Source organism: Oratosquilla oratoria, chromosome 2, assembly GCF_046742065.1.
Source record: "Oratosquilla oratoria isolate Oo_2021 chromosome 2, ASM4674206v1, whole genome shotgun sequence".
NCBI classification, from domain to species: Eukaryota; Metazoa; Arthropoda; class Malacostraca; order Stomatopoda; family Squillidae; genus Oratosquilla; species Oratosquilla oratoria.
The window spans coordinates 29,488,198-29,497,221 of NC_134778.1; the positions used below are offsets into that span (position 1 = coordinate 29,488,198).

At 44.1% G+C, this 9,024-nt stretch overlaps 1 pseudogene; it reads left to right on the top strand.

Moving 5' to 3' along the window:
• LOC143037992 (cytochrome P450 2L1-like) overlaps positions 1-7,388 on the top strand; it is a 39,277-nt pseudogene extending 31,889 nt beyond the window's left edge.
• Positions 7,389-9,024: the final 1,636 nt, after the last annotated feature.

The window sequence follows — 9,024 nt, forward strand, 5'->3', positions numbered from 1 at the left end:
CTTAGCGGTTCCCACTGTAACTACCTTTCCCTCCCTATCCTCCTTCACATTTAGCAACTCTCTAAAATAATCTGCCCACCATCCTCTCACTGCCTTCTCTTCCATTATCATCTCTCCATCTGCACCTTTTACCTTTTCTTCTCTACTTGATTCGCCTCCTCTTCCTCTTTTAATTTCCTTCCAAAATATCTTTTTATTACTTTCAAATTTTTCTGTCATACTCTTTCCTCATTTCACATCTACTCTCCTCTTTGCTTCCTTTATCTTATGCTTAACTTCCTTTCTCTTTACTTTGTACCTCTCATACGATTCCCTGGTCCTAATTTGTAGCCAACCTACGAATGCCTGCTTCTTCTCTTCTACACCCTTCTTTGCTTCCTCATCCCACCACTCACTACCCTTGCATCTATTTCCTCCCACCCTCCTTGTTCCACACACCATCTTTACACACCTTATGACTCCCTACTTGAACCATCTCCATTCCTCCTCCACTCCTAGCTCTACTCTATCCTTTACTCTCTCTCACTTCTCTTTCAACTTCTTATACTCATTCTCCTTTTTTTCCTCATTTAAGCAGTTCACTCTAAGTACCTCCCTACCTTCTGCCATTTTCCTCTTTCTCCACCTATTCTCCACTCTCAATTTCCCTTCCACCAGAAAATGATCTGATGTTCTCCCACTCTCTCCCCTTAGAACATGTACATCCTTAACTCTTCCTACCATACTCCTGGTCACCACTATATAGTCCATTAACGCTCTATCTGCCACCCTTCCATCCACCACCCTCTCCCATGTGTACTTATGCTTGACTTTCTTCCTAAACACTGTATTTGCTATCAACAACTCTCTTTCAAGACACATCTCCACCATCAATTCTCCACTACGATTTTTACCTGGAACTCCATACTTCCCAATCACTCCGTCAATTGGTTCATTTCCTACCCTAGCATTTAGGTCTCCCAATGCAACTACATTGACATTTCTCCCTGATCCCCCTATGCACTCATTTATATTTACCCAAAAAGCCTCCCTTTCCTCTATGCTCTTCTCACTACCAGGCCCATACACACTTACAAAAACCCACATCTCCCTTCTCAGCTTCACCTTCATCCACATCAACCTTGATGAAACCGCCTTCCACTCTACTACCCGCTCACTTATCTCTTCACTTACTAGTATAGCCACCCCTTCTCTCCCTTGTCCCCTCTTCACTCCTTAGTACCTACCAGCTACACTCCCAAACTCACAGCTGCCCTTTCCTTTCATTTTAGTTTCACTCAAAGCCAGTACATCCATCTTTCCTCTCACAAACATACTACCTATCTCTTCCCTTTTACTCTCATCTGTACCACATCCACGCACATTAAAAGAGCCAAACCTTAGGGTACTGGTTGGAAAGCTCCCAGACCCTCTTATGCCTTTACTTTCTTTTTTAGGAATGTCCTCTTTTGGGGCTACAGGTATTAGGACTCCTAATCCCATCCCCCATCCCGTTTTTTGTCGCCTTTTACGACTCAAGTGGAAAGACATGGTATTGCATTCTCTTCCCCCAGCACAGGGTCGCCAAAAAAGGAAATGAATATTCAGAGAAATGGTACAGGACAGTAACAAGGGGTTGGGGGACTGCATAACGGAGGGATACTCGTAGTATAAAAGTGTCATCATTTCTCTGTGTACAGAGTTTTCCTCTATCACAGACAAAATGATGTTTGGCTCTGGTCCGTAGGGGCGCCCCATATAGACCCTAAAGTATCAACTGCATGCCACTTTGCCACAATAACATGCAACCAATACCCCAGACGGTAAAAAAAATTCACAGATACGGTATCCATTTGTGTTTTGAAGAGGAAACAGCAGGGAGAAGGTATGTCTGCCATATGTTATAATGGGTTCGGTATACGGTAATTCAAATTTGCGATAAGGTTTTCAGGAATGCATATGTACCGTATAACGAGGACTTACTGTTTAAGTTTTTCATTGCCTTGAAGGGGGCCATCGTTTATCCTGTGAGCTACTAATGTCATTCTGAGGAAAAGTATTGGGACAATCCATCCGAGTTTCGACCAGAGCGTTTCCTGGATATCAACAATAAATTTGCAATCCCTCGAGATGGTTTCATGCCCTTTGGTGTTGGTGAGTCTCGATTTTCCTATAAATTTTCTTAATATTAGATACCCTACTGCATGTATTCATCGAAAGAAATAAAAGATGGAAAGGAACCTAGGATGGATGATGGAATATGGAATATCTGGCAAAGGGTAGAGTAGTAAGGGTGTGGCTGGTGAAATTGTAAGTGCAGCTCAGGGAAGGGAGTGTCCCAGTGTATGGGCAAGTGTTGATTGAAAAATTTAGGGGGATTAACAGAGAGTGATTTGTGTAGAGCAGTGTGGGTTTAGAAGAGGAAGAAAGTTCCAAGGTCAAGTGTTTGTGGTAAGGCAGTTCTGTAAGAAATACTTAGCAAAAGGCAAGGATGTCTTTGGGTATTGATGGACTTGGAAAAGAAAATGATAGGATTGAGAGAGAAACTTCGCAGAACACATTGGAAACTTATATTGTGTAGGAAATTCTGTTAAAAGCTGCCAAATGTTTTTGCATGAGTAGTGAGACATGTGTAAGGATTGGAAATGAAAAGATTGAGGGATTTGAGGTGAATATGGAGTTATGTCATGGTTTACGTAATGTCACCATGGTTTTTCAACGTGAATATGGATGGGATAGCAAGAGAGATAACACAAGAGTGCTAGGCAGATATTTAGATTTGGTGGGCAAGATAAGAAGGATATGGTATTGGAAATTAATTGATTGTTATTCGTGGATGCTGTTGCGCTTGTGGTTAATTCAGAAGAGACTGAAGCAGGTGGTGACTGAGTTTGGGAAGGCATGTGAAAGGAGGACATTATTAGTGAGTATGTGTTAGAGCAAAGTGGTGATATGTGCAGGAATAATGATGATGGTGGCAGGATGAATGTGAATGTGAAGGAAGGGAAGAGTTGTATCTGGAGTCTTATGTAGCGATCAATGAACAAGTGAATGGAGAGGCAAACTATAGAGTAGAGCAAGTACATACATACATATACCAAGGCTTTTTCCCCCTTCCAAGGGAGGTAGCCACAAAGGGAAAGGCATAAAAACACTCCCACCCATTTCATCCCTACATACACTCCACACCCCTCCCACCCTTCCTCTCATCTGAGCACCTCCTGGATGACGGGTCATCCCTGAACGCTGCCCACCGCCCTGGGTCAAAAGCAGTGTCGCAAGACACAGTACATCCACAGCAAGGCCGCTTCATTTAATCGGCGACCCCCCCTCTCCGTCCCCCTTTGCATATAAAGGGAGGATGGGGAGAAATCCCTTCGGGCTGCGTCAAAATGTACTCACACATACTACCCCCCCCCCACCCCCCGCCCATTCCTCCTCGTGCAGTCACAACATCATCCATATACAACCATTCTCCACTCACCTCTGTCTTCCGTCCTCTCCCTTCCTTCCTCAACAGACATTCCCCTCTTCCCCAAAGCCCCCTTCACCCCATCCATCCACCTCATCCTAGGACGTCCCCTCATGTTCACTCCCTCCACATCTGCCTTCCATACCTCTTTTACTAGTCTTTCTTCACTCATTCTTTCCATGTGTCCAAACCATCCTAATATTCTTTCATCAACCCTCTCTCCCAAATCCTTTTTCACCCCTGTTCTCCTCCTCACCTCCTCATTTCTCACTCTATCTAGCCTAGTAACCCCCACCATACTTCTCAGACACCTCATCTCAAACACATTCAAACTCCTTCTCTCTTCTTCTCTTATGTTCCACGTTTCTGCCCCATACAGTGCTGTTGGCACAATCACTCCTTCATACAGTCTCCTCTTCGCATCCATTCCCAAATGTCTATTTCTCATTACACTCTTTAAACCACCAAGGCATTTACTCGCTTCTCTCAATCTACATTCTACCTCCACCTTCACTCCACCTTTTCCTGCTACACTTGTACCCAAGTATCTAAAACTATCCAATTCCTCCAGTCGCTCTCCCTTAATGTTCACTTCCAGTCTACTGCCACTTTCACCCCTTGTACATCTCATCACCTTACTTTTACCCACATTTATCTTTAGCTTTCTTCTATCACATACTCTCCCAAACTCTGCCACCAGCTTCCTCAATCCCTCCTCTGACCCTGCCACAAGCGCAGTGTCGTCCGCAAACAACAGCTGGCTCACCTCCCACTTTTCTCCATTTTCTTTAACCATCTCCAATCCCTGACTCACTACCCTAGCATTCACCTCTCGCACCACCCCATCCATGTATAAGTTGAACAGCCAGGGCGACATAACGCATCCTTGACGAAGTCCCACCTTTACTTCAAACCACTCACTCTCTCCATTTCCAATCCTAACACCTGCTCTACTACTCACATAAAAACTCTTGACAGCTCCCAAAAGCTTTCCTCCTATCCCATAAATCTGCATAACCTCCCACAGTGCCTTTCTGTCTACCCTATCATGAGCCTTTTCCAGATCCATAAAAGCCCAGAAAACATCCTTCCCCTTTCCTATAGCTTTCTCACATATCTGTCTTACCACAAAGATCTGATCTACACAACCTCTACCCGTCCTAAATCCACACTGTTCCTCACCAATTACTCCTTCTGTTCCTCTCCTAATCCTCTCAATTAAGATTCTCCCATAGGCCTTCCCTACTACACTCAACAGGCTAATCCCTCTGAAATTACTACATTCACACTTGTCCCCTTTTCCCTTGTAAAGAGGAACTATACAGGCACTACTCCAGTCCTCCGGTACTCTACCCTCTCTCCAGCAAACATTAAATAATCTCACCAACCAGTCCACCATCACTGAACCTCCCTTTTTCAGACATTCTGCATGACATCCATCCAGACCAGGTGCCTTACCTGCTTTCATCATCTTTACAACTGCCTTCACCTCATCCTTCCTTATTTCTCCTCCATTCTCCTCACTCATCACTTTCATTTTTTTCGTATTTCCCACTGCAGCTATCTTTCCTTCCCTATCCTCCTTCACATTCAGCAACTCCCTAAAATATTCTGCCCATCTTCCCCTCACTGCCATCTCTTCCATTATCAACTCTCCATCTGTACCTTTTACCTTTTCTTCCCTACTTGATTCGCCTCCTCTTCCTCTCTTAATTTCTTTCCAAAACATCTTTTTATTACTTTCAAAATTTTCTGTCATACTCCTACCCCATTTCACATCTGCTCTCCTCTTTGCCTCCTTTACCTTTTGCTTTACTTCTCTTTTCTTTTCTTTGTACGTCTCATATGACTCCCCTGTCCTCTTTTGTAACCAATCTGTGAATGCTCGCTTCTTCTCTTCTACAACCTTCTTTGTTTCCTCATCCCACCATTCACTACCCTTTCTTCTATTTCCCCCTGTCCTTCTTGTTCCACACACCATCCTTGCACACTTTAAGACTCCCTCCTTGAACCATCCCCATTCCTCCTCCACACCCATCTCTGCTCTATCCTTTACTCCCTCCCACTCCTCCTTCAGCTTCTTTTCGTACTCCTTCTCCTTTTCCTTTTCATTCAAGGAGTTCACTCTAAGAACCTCTCTACCTTTTGTCCCTTTCCTCTTCCTCCATCTATCCTCCACTCTCAACTTACCTTCCACCAAAAAATGATCTGATATTCCCCCACCCTCTCCCCTTAGCACATGTACATCCTTAACTCTTCCTATCATAATCCTATTTACCACTACATAATCCATTAGCGCTCTATCTACCACCCTTCCCTCCACCACCCTCTCCCATGTGTACTTATGCTTGACTTTCTTCCGAAACACTGTATTTGCTATCATCAACTCTCTTTCTAGACACATTTCCACCATCAACTCTCCACTACGATTCTTTCCTGGAACTCCACACTTCCCAACCACTCCATCGATTGGACCATTTCCCACTCTAGCATTAAGGTCTCCCAGTACTATTACATTGACATTTCTTCCTAAACCCTCTATGCACTCATTTAAATCTATCCAAAAGGCCTCCCTTTCTTCCCTGCTCTTCTCACTGCCCGGCCCATATGTACTTACAAAGACCCACATCTCCTTTCACAGTTTCACCTTCATCCACATTATCCTTGAGGAAACCTCCTTCCACTCCACTACCCCTTTACCTATCTCCTCACTTACTAGAATAGCCACCCCTTCCCTCCCTCGCCCTCTCTTCACTCCTGATAACCTCCCACTTACACTCCCAAACATACACTCACCCATCCCTTTCAACTTAGTTTCACTCAAAGCCAACACATCCAACTTTCTTCTCACAAACATACTACCTATCTCTTCCCTTTTACTCTCATCTGTACCACATCCACGCACATTAAAAGACCCAAACCTTAGGGTGCTGGCCCGAGGCCCGCCAGCACCCCTTATGCCTTCACTTTTGTCTTTAGGATGTGTGCCCCGTGGGGCTACAGGGAGAAGGATGCCTAGTCCCTCTCCCCGTCCCTTTCTTCTCGCCTCTTACGATCCAAGTGGGAAAACTTGGTGGCAGTATTCTTTTCCCCCACCACAGGGAATTCCCCCAATCAGAAAGAGAATACTCAGAGAAATGGTACAGGACAGCAACAAGGGGTTGGGGGACAGCATAACGGAGGGACAGTCGTAGTATAAAAGTGTCATCATTTCTCTATAAACAGAATTTCTTCTATCATAGACAAAATGATGTGTGGCTCTGGTCCGTAGGGGCGCCCCATATAGACCCTAAAGTATCGACTGCATGCTACTTTGCCACAATAACAAGCAGCCAATACCCCAGACGGGTAAATGGAACAAAATATTTCTGGAGTAGATGATGAGATGTGTGTGTGTGTGGGGGGGGAGGTCATTGTTTGATGAAACAGTGGGAGTAGACCAGCTCAGGCTGTCTGAGTCTTGCTTCAGAAGGGCTATGCCTCACTACACCATGTGTGACTCGAACATTATGGCGGAAGACAGGAAGCTCCTTTCTCCCCGAGGTGCTCAGAAGTGAAGTGTGACTGAATGAATCTTATTTGTTTGTGTGACGTGGTTATGTGCTTTGGATCGGCCACGCAATTTACAAGGGGGAGAGGGCTTTTAGTGATGTATAAATGTATTTAGTGCTTCAAGCCTGCCAATCTTTTCATATCAATGACTTGTTCATTTGTTCTTTTGATCTCTTTAGGGCGTCGGCAATGTCTTGGTGAGCCTCTAGCAAAGATGGAACTATTTACCTTTACAACTACCTTACTACAGAAGTTTTTCTTTTCACCCGGACCAGGGGGTGTCAACCTGGAACCGTTAGACATTCCCATTATCAATTATCCAAGACCCCAGGAGGTGATGATCGATGTTCGTAAAGGCTCTGGTATATAATGATGTAAGAGAGAAGTCAGCGGCAACGAGCAGGTCAGGAAACTCACTATAGGAGTACAAACCTTTCATTGGTGCAATGTTTTTCTCGTTTATATACTTGATAAAACTCAATCAAACGAAACGTTGTATCAATAAAAACTTTGTCATCATATGGTGCTTTCCTGACATATATGTGGTAAGTGCCAAACACACTGTACTTTCTGGTAGGAGTTTATTGCGTAGGTCTACACACAAGTATGGCAGGAAGTGATCTGTCACCAGCAAATGCTAGGGCCTAGCCTTGGTATCATGACGCGCCCGTGCCCTACTTCTTGATACATTGTTGCCAGGCGGGAAAAAGATTAGGCAAAACAATACATACAAACATCTCTAGGTATATACATAAGAATATACAGAAACAAGAGAACAATTACATATAATGAGGAATATGCCTTAATGCTATGGAACGTAAAATTGGCATAGACACATATGCATGTAGCGTACGCCTAATGACGTATATATAATCGGTTATATAACTGTGTATAGGGCACTTATATAATGTAATAACTACATAGGCTTATACAATACATTTACAATAAATATATATTGACATTAAGTACTCATGTATAATAAAGAAGTGTTACATATACAATAAAGGAGATACATATACAATAAATATATACAATAATTAAGTAATGAAGGGCTTCCCACAGTACTACCCCTTTGAGAGAGGAGAGTCAGTGAAGAAAGTCTTTAGTAGTAGTAAAAATCAGTTTTATCGTGAAACCTAACGGTCCTGCCTGCACGAGTTGTGTATGGAAGCGCGGAAGTATGAGGGTGGGAGGGAGGGGAAGAGGTGATAGGGTGGCCAAGGTCATTGGCATCAGCTGTGGGTGGTATGGGACTCGGTGGGATGACACTGGAAGTGTCCGGAGTGGACGAAGTAGGAACAGGAGGAGTGGAAGGTGTTGAGGGTATGTCTAGGGTTACATGGAGACGGGTCTTAGGGCGAGGAGAAACAGGGAGGAAAGCTGGTTTCAAACGATCAATGGAAACTGAGGTTTCGCCTTGAGGTAGGTTAAGGATGAAGTACTTAGGTTCACGTCGAATGACATCATAAGGACCAGAATACGGAGCCTCCAAACTCTTACGAATTCTGTCGACTCGTATCCAAACTTTAGAGCAAGAGTGAAGGTCGTGAGGGAGATAGGGTTGAGGTGGTGTATGGCAGTCACCGGATGCGAGGTCTTGGAAATTGATAGACTGCATTTCCTTGATAAGACGAAGGATGGTTGTGTCGTCCGAGGAGTGTGTGTGTTCCTTAGTAATGGCAACAGAAGGGCATAATATATGAGCGCCAGTAACGGCGGTAAATGGGGAAAATTTAGTGACGTGAGGTGTCATGCGATAGCCAAGAAGGACGATGGGTAAGGAGTAAAACCAGTTATCTTGCCTAGCGCGAAGAACTGATTTCAGAGAACGGTGGAAACGTTCAATCATGCCGTTAGCTTGGGGGTGATAACTAATAGTACGCATATGGTGGAAATCAATGATAGATGAAAGCTTAGAGAAAAGTTCACTCTCGAACTGGGAACCTCTATCCGTGATGACATGAAGTGGAACACCGAAACGGCATATCCAACCATTCACAAAAGAGATTACTACAGAAGTG